Genomic DNA, 13,623 nt, shown 5'->3' on the forward strand with positions numbered 1-13,623 from the left:
CCTTGGTTTTACGCCAATGAACTCAGTGAGCCAAGCAGTGTTGTCTGAAGGACCCAATATGAAGTTGGATGACTTCTGCACCTAAGCTAACTTGTGGCACCATTTTAGTTACCACAGTCTAGTTGTGTGCAACTGTCTCTATGAAGGTCTAGCCATCGAGTAGAGTTGGCTTTGGCTACTAAACCCACTGGGACCAGGTTGGACACATCCTTATCGACTAAGGTAGGCAACCAAACTGACAAGCCCTAGACTAACTCTGTTACTCCAATCTAGATGCTAACCAAGCTTTGAACAATTCAATCGGGCTCATTGAGTTGACCAAAAACTTAGCTGAGTTCAGTGCTCGAACTCTAATTCGACAACGTTCACCTAACAATGAACCTACCTGAGTTAAAACACTTGAACATTTTCAATCTCGCGTGATTGACTCAACCAAGCCCACTACTGATCTATAAAGAACAATGCCAAACCTTCATAGACTAATTAAGCCTAGTCTAGGACAAAGGCACTGAGCCTATAACAATTTTGAACCCATCTATGGTCAAGAACAACCCAATCAGGCCATGGAAATCCCAAACCTAATTAACCATGACCAAGCACTCGCCAAGTTGTCCGAATCTTAGGCTATGGGAAATTTGGTTATAAGCAAATAATTTTCTCTCTCTAGACCAGCCTCAGGGTTTGCATGGATAATACTTTAAAATGGATGCACTTTAAGAAAAAACCACGAGCTGGTGTTGTTTACTTGTTGGTCCACTAAGAGGGCTCTCTCTCTCTCTCTCTCTCTCTCTCTCTCTCTCTCTCTCTCTCTATATATATATATATATATATATATATATATATATATATATATATATATATATATATATATATATATATATATATATATACTTGAACTGTGCTATAAATAGCCATAAGCACCAATGCCATCTCCATCGAGGAAACTCAAAACTGTTCAAGACACTGAGAGTTTTACTTGTCTTATTTCTCTCTCTATCTCTTTGTTGGGTGATGAGAAATGGCTACAGCTGGTCAGGTCATCAAATGCAAATGTAGGGAGTGTTTCTTTGAGATTTGAAAAGAACTTTTTAATTTTGTGGGTTTCGTGGGAGGTAATGTTAATCTTTATTGGGGACAGTCTAATTTTTCATTCTTTGTTTGAGATATGGGAAAACGTTTCTGTTCTTATGGTGGTGATGTGTTGTTTTTTTTTAAAACAGAAAAAGCTGGGGTTAGGCAGACCCCTATCAGTTATATAACCATATACCATTGGGATTTGAACTTGTAACGTCTCAACACAAGGTGATGTGCACTAACTGCTCATGCCAGACAAGCGTGTTGTTGATTTGGTGTTTTGGGGGGTGGGAAACGGATCCCAACATGGTTTCATCATACATTCAATCCTAGCCATCCAACAGAACCATCTAGTCATTGATTGGATGGTTAGGGTTGAATGTATGATGGAACCCATACTATTTCAAATGATAGTATCTGTGTTTGGGTGTCCTCTTTTTATGGGGTTTGAGACAAATAACAAAAACCCATGTTCACCTTTTGGTGCATGTGAGGCAAAAGGTGCTTAAAAATTTTTGGCAGTTTGGACTTTGGAGTTTGATTGATCTTTTAGTTTCTGCTCCTTTAATTTCAGTTTTCTTTTTTAATAAGAGAAACTCTCGCCGAGAACAGAGTCACTTTTTTTTCATAACCAAGCTGAGGGAATTAGGGGCCCTCTCTTTTACAAAGAACCTTTAAGCCAACCCAAACACGGCAGAGGCTTTTTTTTTTTTTTTAAAGGCAAGCTGGGGTTAGGCAGACTCCTACCAATTACAGTATACCATTGGGTTTTGAACCTGCAACGTCCAAACATGCCAGAGGCTTGTTCATACCATTATAAGGCAGTTATTCAACCACCCATATACCAATGGGGTTCCCACTTGCAATGTCCCATCACATGGTGGCTTGCACAAACTGCTCCTACCCGAAGGTTGGTGACCCTGTTGGTGAGAACCGAGTCACTTAATGGGCCTGTCCCTAGCAGGGTAACCCTAGGTGGGGTCACCCACACCCAAATCCTTACAGAACCTACTAATTAAAGGCACCCACACACCCGGTGGGAGTCCAACCTGAGACGAAGGGGCAGAGTCGTACCTGTGTTTTATGGGGCCTGAGGTGGAGGGAAAAATGGGCCGCCTATTAATAGTAGGAGTTTGGGGGCGAATCAAAATAACAATAAAATTTGCATTCACATTAAACAAATATAATATTTCAAATATTTATATTATATTAAATAAAAATAGGGGAGCTCGGGCCTTAAAAATGGGCCCCTAAAAATTTTTTTGGGCCCAGGGGCCCTGAGGCCCAAGCCTCATTGGCCTCTTTACAGGTCCGGCTCTGCGAAGGGGTCAGCACCTCCACTATGGCGACCCATGCGGGTGTTATTTTTAGCTTTTTGGAAGATGGAACTTATCTAATCTCTCCATTTTTTGTATGTGGGTATTGGTGGGCAGCTGTTGTTGCATGGGAGGCAGGCAAGCCCTTGGTGATTGAGGCGGTTGAGGTTGCTCCACCTCAACCAATGGAAGTCAGGATCAAGATCCCCTACACCGCTTTCTGCCACACTGATGTTTATTTCTGGGAAGCAATGGTAAACTTAGAGAAAAATAATGAAGATTTAGCATGATCGAGTGCTGGAATTAATTAAACTCATTCTCATTTTTCCAGTTAATTTGCTGCAAATGATTCAGGGCAGACACTAGTGTTCCCTAGTGTCACAGGCTTATTGGAGCATCGTGCCGCACCTAGGAGTCCCGACCAAGTCAACCATACGAGTCAAGGAAACTAACACAAACACACAGCACAAGGGTACATGATTGCAATAGAAGCGTGGGTGTAGACTTGCAAACACGTGGTACACTGGAGATCTTAGGCCAAAGGCAATTTACAAGCACTACAAAGTATCAAAGAGGTATTTACATCATAAGCACAAAGGTGGAAACATGGCGGACTGAAACACGCTCCCCTACCTAAACTGGCATTGTTCTCGATGCCATCTATTGGTGGTATTCTTCAATTTATTGCTGGAACTGACAGATGTTGTGCGGAGTCTCCCAACTAGCATCATTCTCTAGTAATCCTTTTCACTTCACGAGATATGTCTTCACTTCTCCAAGGTAGTTGTTGACATGATCCATGATGAACTCAACTTCTTTAGAGGTTGAGGTTGGTGCTGAAGGTGGAGCTCATTGAGATAAGCTACGGCTGGGATCTTCTTCATTTCATTAAAGGGCTTCAAATTGCATACATGAAAGACTGGGTGAACTTGAAAGCTGGCAAGGAGGTCTAGCTTGTACGCCGAGTTGCCGATCCTTTGAATGATGACAAAGGGTCCATCATATGAGCCCTTAATTGTATCTGCAAAATATTGTTGTTCTTTCAGGGTATAATTTGACTAACACTTTATCTATGACTCGAAATTAAGTTGGTCGGCAGTTTTGATCTACCCACTTCTTCTTCCGCTTGGCAACTTTATATAGAAGGGCCTTCACCAATTCAGTTTGGTTATGTCAGTTCTTAACAAAGTAATATGCAAAGGGCACCTTGCCTCGACCTTGTGCTGCTATAGAGTGTGGCGTATGTGGTTGTTGCCCTGTCAAAATCTCAAAGGGAGTGTGCTCTGACGATTCTCTCTTTTGAAGATTGTAGCAAAACTGAGTGATGTCCAACAACTCCATCCAATTCTTCTGATTTGCACTAACAAAGTGTTGCAAGCATTCTTCTGCTATCCTATTAATATGCTTTGTTTGGCCATCCGTCTGCGAATGAAAACTAGTAGACAAATGTAATTTAGATCTCAATAATTAGAAGACTTTTCTCCAAAATTTACCCGTAAAACAATCATCGTGATCATTGATAATGCTTTCGGAGATGCCTCAATACTTGACCACATGCTTCACAAAAAGTTAGGTTGTGTCTTCAGCCGAACAATTGGTGAGAGCCGGTGCAAAAGTTGCATATTTAGAGAATCTATTAACCATGATAAATATGATGTTGTACTCCTCTATCTTCAGCAAACTCACGATGAAGTCGATTGATATACTCTCTCACGATTAACTCAGAATGAGAAGAGGTTCTAGTAATCTTGCAGGCTTCTGATTTATGGCCTTCTCTTGTTGACAGATCAAGCAAGTGCTTTCGTAGTTGTCTACGTCATCACGCATCTTTAGCCAATAGTATATTTGCTCAATCAATGCAAATGTTCTCTCTTATCCTCGGTGCCTGACCTAGGGAGAGTTGTGGCACTCCTTCAGTATCTCTTGACTCAAGGATCCCCATCAAGATGCATATACTTGACTTCCTGCTGTCATCAACAGTCCTTCTTATTGTCAGAATTGCCTCATCTTTCCCTCTTTCACCAGAAAAAACTATGCCAATGGGTCTTCTTGCAAGCCCTTCTGAATCCTGTCGAGGAGGTCACTACGAGGTCTTGTGCTCACGATATCATCTTCAACCAAGGCCGCCAATTACTCAGCCTTCCTACTTAGGGCGTCTGCCACTACATTGGTCTTCCAGGCTTGTACTCCAAAATCATGTCGAACTCAGCTAAAATTTTTTACCACCGAGCTTGCTTAGGATTGAGCTACTTTTGGGTATGAAAGTAGCTTATGGTGACATTGTCTATATAGACAACGAATGACGGCCCTAGTAAATAGTGCCTCTAGGTGTGTAGGCAATGGACAATAGCGGTCATCTCTCTTTTGTGTACCGTATATCGTCACTCAGCACTATTTAGCTTTTAACTCTCGAAAGCGATGGGGTGCCTATCTTGCATCAATACACCTCCAAGGGCGAAATCAGATGCATCTGTGTACACTTCAAATGACTTCTTCTGGTTAGGCAATTGTAATACTAGTTCTTTAGCAATGACCTCCTTTAATGTTTTAAATGCTTCATGTCACTCTTCTTGCCACTCCCACTTCTTATCCTTCTTTAATAGTTCTATCAGTGGTGTCGCAATAGCAGAATAACCTATGATGAATCGATGATAGTAATTTGTCAGTCCCAAAAAGGATCAAAGCTTAGGAACCTTGGTTGGAACTTCTCAGTCCTGAATGTCCTTCACTTTCTGACAAGCCATCCTCAGACAATCATCCCCAACTACATGGATCAGGAAACTGATCTCTTTCTAGCCAAACATGCACTTTTCTCTCTTAACATACAAGTTATTGCTCGTTAGGGTCTGAAACACCACGCATAGATGGTGTACATGTTCCTCCATGTTATTAGTATAAACAATGATATTGTCCAAATATACAATGACAAACTGCTCAAGGTACGGATAGAATATCTGGTTCATTAAATCAAAGAAAGTTGCAGGAGCATTCGTCAAGCCAAAAGGCATCACCAAAAATCGAAGACATTGTATCACATAACACATGTGGTCCTGGCCTCATCTCCTTTCGCAATGTTGACTTGCCAATATCTCGATCACAAGTTCAACTTTGAGAAAAGTTGATCTCCCCCTAACTAATCGAAAAAATCGGCAATTAAGGGCAAAGGATATTTGTCCTTTATAATAAACTTGTTGAGTACCCTATAATCCACACATAATCCTTTGGATCCATTGTGCTTGATCTGAAACAACACAGGGGCACTAAAGGGTGCCTTTGATGGCTGGATGATTCGAGCATCTAATATTTTATCTAGTTGTCTTCTTAGCTCTTCTAATTCCAGTGGGGCCATCCTATACGACACCATGCCAAGAGGTCTTGCACCTAGCACCAACTCTATTTGATCGAATTCTCTTCGCGGTGGCAATTTCTTTGGCAATTTGGGAGTCATTACCTCCCGAAACTCTTCTAACATGGCAACGACTAGTAACTGAACATCCTAAGGAGGCTTTATCTCTTCCTCCTCTCGTACCACTAGCAGGAATGTATGATTGCCTCGTTGGAGGCCCCTCTTAATTTATACAGCAAAAACCATGCAGGTGTTTGATGGCAACAATATTGAAGCGGGGATCATGCACGGGGACTCCTCACCCATAAAGTTGACAACATCCAGGTGTAGCATCTACTCGCTCGTAGGAACTTCATACCTATGATTACCTTGAAATCGTCTAGCAGAGCAATCGAGAAGTTAGTTTTACCAATCTACTTCTTGACTCCGACTGTCACGCCCCTAGATACTCCCAAGATGGGTTGTATGGCCAAATTTACTGCCTTCATGCGACTGGCTTTCTGATCCAATCACAAACCTAGCATTATTGCTTCATCCTAAACAATGAAGTTATGTGTAACCCCCATATTGACCACTGCATTGGTAGCCCTTCCATTTATAGATACTTCCAAGTACATCAATTCATGTTTAACTGTAGGCACTGCAGAGGTGGACCCCTCTATGAGTTCACCCTCTACAGGGCCCCTATTTTGATTTCCTCTTTTGCGGGTTCCTTTTCTACTTTGATAGCATTAGTGATCTTCCTTTTTGCATTTCTTTGATTCTAATTGGGGCATTCTTGTGCAAAGTGATTTTCATAGTAGTACCAAGTTTGGGGGATATCTTGGGTGTTGATTTGGTAGGGCTGGTCTATTTCCCACGAGTCCTTTTGGCTATGCTTGATTTTGATTCCTTTTGTCATAAAGAGATGGTCGATACTAATTTTTCCCTTTTCCCATCTATTGCATCAACCCAGTCATTTATGTGGAATGACCTTGTTTGAGGTCCCCCATGGGGAAAAAGTTTGACCATTTGTTTTGCCACTACCATAGCATCGATAAGGTCAGTCGGCTTGATCTGATTTAACTCTTGTTGAGCCCGGAACTTTATTCTCCTTTTGAAGAAATAGATATGGTCCTTCTCTGCCATATCTTTGATACCTAGCATTGTGGATGAGAACGCAACTACGTATTCTTGAATGGTCCATGTGTGCCTCGGTGCCATTAGTTTGTTGGAGGCAATTTTCTTGACATTATGCAGAAGGAAATATTCTCTTATTTCTCTTTGAAGGTTATTCTGCGACTCAATCACTAATCTTTCCCGTTCCATGCTTTGATATTGTGTCCTTCACCATATAGTGGCATTGTCAATCAAATACCTAGTCGCAGTACAAATCTGACCTGCATTATCTTTGATCTCAGCTTGATCAAAGAATTGTTCTACATCCCACAACCAGTTTTTAAAGATCCAAGCATCTCTTTCACCTTTTAACTTTGCTAGCTCGGTCGACTTTAATTTGGGCCTCTCGTGTCAGATCATCATTATGTTTCCGAGATTTCTTGCATTACCCATGCCACCAATTCTGTTTTCCAATAGCCTTTCTAAGACTATATCTCTCTCAGAGTTCTCGCATTTCGGTCTCTTGTATACCTAACTAATCCATTAGTTCTTGGACTGTGGCCCTCAACTTTTTGACCTCATCACTCTCATCATCATCTAACTTTATGAATTCATCCTATGCCCTCTCAATGGCGTTGGCACATGCTCGGATATTTGTCGATAATTTTGTTACTCTTTTCTTAACCTTGGTCACCCGCTTCTTTATGGGGCTGATCATTTCTTTTGGGCGAGACACTTTCATCGCCTCCATAATAGTTTTTTCATTTTCTATCATTTTTCCTTTGTTGGTCTTTCCAAGGAATTCACCTAACTCTGAGTCCATTACTGAACTCAAACAACCGTCGAGGGTTTTGATAGATACCCCTCCTTTCTTTTCCCAGTTTTCAAGTAGGCTCTGGTACCAGTTGTCACGGGCTTATTGGAGCATCGTGCGGCATCTGGTGGTCCTGACTAGGTCAGCCTTACAAGTTAAATAAACCAATACAAACACATAACACAAGGATACACGATTGCAATAAGAGCTCGAAAATAATCTTACAAACACGCATGTGCATAATCATAGAGAGAGAGAGAGAGAGAGAAAGCATGAACTTCTTATAGAAAACTTGAAGATTTACATAGAAAGAGAGGAGGGGGAGGGCCTGTTACCAAGGAACACGATGGATCTTAAGTCAAAGGCCATTTACAAGCACTATACAATGACAAAGAGGTATTTACATCAGAAGCATAAAGGTGAAAACATGGCGGTCTAAAACACCTAGAATCCTTAGTCATGAGGGTAAATTATCTTCCCTTCACTTCTTTCATTTTTTTGTTGGTTGACTTCACATATTTCATTAATTTCTTTTTTTAATAGCGACCACTTTATTCTAAATTCCAAAATCAGGCTCATGATTTCCAAAATGATATTTTGGGTAGTATCTTTTTGGACACATGACAGAGACACGGAGAGACTTGAAAGTTGATTTCGATGTTCAAAATGAATATGAGATGTCATTTACAATTTATTTATTTTTGAGAGAGAAAGGCAAATCAAACTTTTATTCAAATAACATGAGCAGGTAGTACAGTATAAAAATTGCAGGCTATAAAGTGGGTGATGAGAGATCACCCCGGGCATGTGAGAAAAGCTATGTGGCCTCCTAAATCTGCAATACCTGTGGTCAGTTGTTCTGATTAGGTTCAGCTTTAAGCCTCTTCCATTCTCTGCACTCTCGACCGACCCTCAGTTGGACAAGCTTTATAGTCGTGACTGCACCTTCGAAGAGAACCTTATTTCTATGCACCTAGACCTGCTTTCACATGCCATTTATCCCCACGTCATTTACAGTCTTGCTTACAAGAAAACAAGCCTATGCCCTTGAGCTAATATAGAACAAGGGCATTTCTGAATTCCAAATGTGTGTGCGACTCATTGCTGATCTGTTTTCCTTTTTCTGAATGAATTTGCCAATCTATAATAGCATGAGTTAGTGATGCATATGAACGAGAGTCGACCTGATTCAGAGATCCAGATTCAGTCATGAAGGCTCAGATCTGTTTTAATTGGATGAATGTAGAACCATATTAGATTTAATAAGCTTATTACTACACAAAGCTTGTATTTTGATAGGCAAGATGGGGTTAGGAAGACCCCCCACACAGTGCATTAGCAAATGTTATATCATAAAGTTATCAAAATATGAATTAAATTAGAATTCAGCCCAAGGAGTTTGGTGCAGTGGAAGGCGCCTTGGCCACTAGACTGGTGGTCAGGGTTCAATTCCCATGAGAATCGGCCCATTGCATTAGCGAGGGCAAGAGATTAGACCTTGCTCAGCCAAAGCTTGGCGACTCCTTGGGAGCAAGAGTTGGGCTATGGGTTTTTACACTGTGGAGACATCATCGACCATAATTATGGCAGGCTTAGCCAGCACAACTAGGTCTCTGATTCAGAAAGTAGTTCCCCAGTCCTTCATGAAAAAAATAAAGTAGAATTCAAAGTCTATAAAGATTAGAAACTTTTCATCATCTACACATAAAGGAGAAGAAAAAGGAAAAGTTACATTTACTGTTACTTCTTTTTATTATTATTTTATTTTCAATTGTTTTTAGATATTTTCATTTTTAGGGTTGCATTTTGTTATCAAATCTACGAGCTCAGCATCCCGGTAGTTTGTCTCAGTTAGGCAGGTCCTCCATTTGATTAGTACTTTTTCAGAAATATGTCTTAAAACATTTGCAAAATAAGGGCTTCGCCTTTTTTGGAGTACCAATACGATAGAGGTGTCAAGGGATTGGGTATGACCCGATCCCAACCCTAACAGGATCCTATAGGGTTAGGGTTTGGTTACGATAACTATCTCGGTCGGACCTATGAGATTCGATTATTAAATGGGTTGGGTATGGTTTATGAAATTTTATATCAAACCCTGACCTGAGTTCTGATTAAGATCTGCAATTTTTCAATGTAAAAAACTTAAAAAATATTATTTTATCGGGTATGGACCAGGTCTGGTATATGTGATTCTTATCGGATCTGGGTATCATTTTTCTTATGAAAATTCCAGTCAGACACGAATCCTGATCCTATATTCGCATCACTTAGTGGGATACGGGTTTGAAACCACCTATTTTAGCGGGTCCGACCCATTGACACCCCTAAGTACCAACAAGTAAAAATATATATCCCTACATGTGTGAACCTTTTTATATTCTTCCTATAAAGGTTGATTTGCTATTTGGCAGGATCATTGAGAGTGTTGGTGAGGGAGTGACAGATCTTCATGAGTCTGGTGATCATGTTCTGCCTGTCTTCACTGGGGAGTGTGGTGAATGTGCTCACTGCAAGTCTGAAGAGAGGAACATGTGTGATCTCCTTAGGATCGACCCGGACAGGGGTGTGATGCTTGCTGATGAGCAAACAAGGTTCTCCATCAATGGTCAACCAATCTACCACTTCTTGGGCACCTCTACCTTCAGTGAGTACACTGTTGTGCATTCTGGTTGTGTTGCCAAGGTCAACCCAGACTCCAAAGGCTCCTCTTGAAACAGTTTGTATCCTCAACTGTGGATTTTCAACAGTATAACACACACACTTCATCAGTTTGCATCCTCAGAATCTTTTTTTCTTTCATCATTTAAGAAGATAAAGTTCCTTCTAAAGCAAATTCTGTGGTGATTTTTTTTTTCATTTGTAACCCGAAGAAATCATACCCGTCACGAAAACCTGGTTGCACTGGCTTAGCCTGTCATACGTACGATCATCGTGCATGCAGCATAAAACTCTAAGGCCGGGACCCCTGTCTCCAAGGCCTATGTTGGGCATTAGCTTGCGCAAAGAGAGACACCCATGAAAATGTAACCTTGACCACGCGTCTAGCCCCACTATGCCAAACCCTTTTTGGGCAATTTCTGTGGTGATTAATAGTTTTTTTGAACACTTGAATTACAGGTTTTGGTGCTACTGTGAATGTTGCTAAGCCAAAGAAAGGTCAAACTGTGGCTATCTTTGGATTGGGTGCTGTAGGGCTTGTTGTGTATAACTATTGAAATTTGGATTGCTCTGCTGTCCTATGGAGAGTAGATCAGGTGATCTGTCATATCCCCACCGGTCAAAGCTTCAATCCTGTGGGGCCAACCAAAAAGTGCAAGATGACATCATCATTGGCCTTTATAATGGTGTTCATTGATCACCACAATAGACGCAGATCACTTTTTGACAAATCACCTGATCTGCTCTGTCATATGTTGCTTTTATTGGAATTTTTTTGGGTGAAACGTCATTGTGGTGCATGTCATTAGGCCGCTGAGGGTGCAAGATTTGCTGGTGCTTCAAGGATTATTGGAATTGACCTTAACCCTGAGAGATTTGAACAAGGTGAGCTGCAATTGCCATTGTCATGGTTCAGTCTCTTGTGATTAACGTGTAGATGGAATTACTGATTGTCTTTTGTTTTTCTCGTTGCAGCAAAGAAATTTGGTTGCACAGAGCTTGTGAACCCAAAGGACTATGATAAAGCTGTTCAGCAGGTTTCCTTCTACAAACTGCAGCTTTTGGCTTTCTTTCTATGAAACATTTTCTTTGTTGACACAAACAAAAGAAAAATTATTTCATTATCATTTTCATGCTCTAATGCATTGACAAATTGAATGCTTGGGGAATTTGCAGGGGCTAGTTGAGATGACAAATGGTGGTGTTGATAGGGCTGTTGAGTGCACCGGCAACATTGATGCCATGATCGCCGCCTTCGAATGCGTTCACGCCGTAAGGGATTAACCTTCCATGTTCATGGTCGCATGACACATCCATTTTGGATCATCAATTCAAAACTAATCGTTTACGCATTTCTCTTCAGTGAAACCTTAATTTCTTAAGCTTACAAATGATAATTAATCCTTTCTTCTTTTGTGATTTCTAACCTATATATATATAATTCCGTTGAAAGCTTGGTTTTCTAGAACTCATCCTTTATTTTTGCAACTATAAGACTCGCACTGACATCCCAGGGTTTGTTGAGTTATACATGAAGAACGTAAGCCCTCTCACTGTTGTACCAATAGAAATAGCAGTGTATCTATTCTTTTCCACAAAACACACACACACACACAGAGAGAGAGAGAGATTCATTCATGGAGGTGTTTTTTTTTTCTTTTGTAACCCGAAGAAACTTAACCTGATACGGAGACATGGTCGCACTGGCTTACCTAAACTACCATACCTATGGTTGTGGTGATGAGGGCGTAAAACTCAGAGTCCAGGACCCCCACTCTGGGGGCCTATGTTGGGTGTCAGCTTGCGCAAAGGGGGGACGCCCACAAGAATCGAACCTTCGACGCCCACCCCACCAGACTGCGCCAACCCCCTTTGGGCTCATTCATGATGGTGTTGCTGATTTGTTGTAAATAACATGTGTAGGATATTTCTGTTCTTTCTTCAACTCTTTAGTTTTCTTCACGGGAGGTTGAGTTGGAGGAGTTTGTCACACACAGTGTTTCAATCTCTGACATCAACAAGGCCTTTGATTTGATGCTTAGTGGTGAAGACATTCGGTGTGTCCTGAGCATGGAGGAATGAGAAACCTCATTGTCAAGATATATATGATTCCTGATATGAAAAAAAGAACTAATAAGAGGGTCGGTGTGTTCATAACGTAGGCCAACCTTAAGGCTGAACCACGTTAAATGTTTGTGAACCACGTTAAATGTTTGTGCCTCATTTATTTTCTTTGTAATTCGCATAACATGATATCAGAGCATTTGGGTTATTAGCATTGCAGCAGCTCATCTATGGCTAGCAATCAGAATTTCAGCAACACCAGTCCTCCAGAAAAAATGGTAGTTGCGCAGGTAACTCCAAATCTTAAGATAACTTCTATCTTATTGAATGGAATAAATTATATTGCCTGGGCAAAGTCTGTTACTTTGTATCTCAGAGAAAAGTTGAAGTTGGGACTTATCAATGGAAAATTGCCCAAACCAGCGATTGGAGATCCAAAACTCGATGAGTGGCAATCATCCAATGACCTGATTATGTCATGGCTCTTAAACTTCATAGAGCCAAAGGTTGCAGAAGGATTTCATTTTCTTTCTACTGCTCAAGAAATCTAGAACACTGCTAAAGAAATATATAGTGAACAATTTAATATTGCTCGGATGTATCAACTGTCCCAAGATATCCATGAGCACAGAAAAATCGATTAATCCATGAGTGAGTACCTCAGCAGGCTTAGAGCTATGTGGGATGAGCTTGAAGCATAGTTTCCTGCTTCCAATGACCCTATTGTCTCTCATAAACTTAAAGAACAAGAGATGATATTTCAAGTCCTTACTGGCCTAGGACCTGAATTTGAAAACTTTAGAAGTCAAGTCCGTACATCTGTCGAACTCCCTTCGCTCAGTAATGTGTGTGCTATCCTTATGCATGAGGAAACTAGACGCCAAGTTATGAATAGAGGGCAACAAGATTATTCCTCTTCTGAAAACAAAGATAGAGTTGCATATGTTGCCTATTCTACTGATGATAAGAACCGAACAAATTATAAAATCAACAATAGATTCAAAGGCAAGAAACTAGTTTGCTCTAATTGCAAAAAAGAGGGACATGTAAGAGAAAATTGTTGGTTTCTCATTGGTCGACCAACGACTAACAAATTTGATCAGTCACACAACAAAACTATCCCCATTGCTTAAGGTCCACAAGCCACTGCTCAGGTCACGCAAGCCACAGAATCCATCACACTTGAAAAAATTGCAGAGATGATTCAGAATTTATCCAACTCTAACGGTGGAGGGGCATGCTCTATCAAA

General features: G+C 40.8%; 1 pseudogene; it reads left to right on the forward strand.

The window, feature by feature from the left end:
- The first annotated feature begins 1,018 nt into the window (after positions 1–1,018).
- LOC149817269 (alcohol dehydrogenase 1-like) lies at positions 1,019–12,391 on the forward strand (annotated as a pseudogene).
- The last annotated feature ends 1,232 nt before the right edge of the window (positions 12,392–13,623 follow it).

The sequence above is a fragment of the Nuphar pumila genome, chromosome 14 (genome assembly GCF_984573655.1).
Source record: "Nuphar pumila chromosome 14, dmNupPumi1.hap1.1, whole genome shotgun sequence".
NCBI lineage: Eukaryota > Viridiplantae > Streptophyta > Magnoliopsida > Nymphaeales > Nymphaeaceae > Nuphar > Nuphar pumila.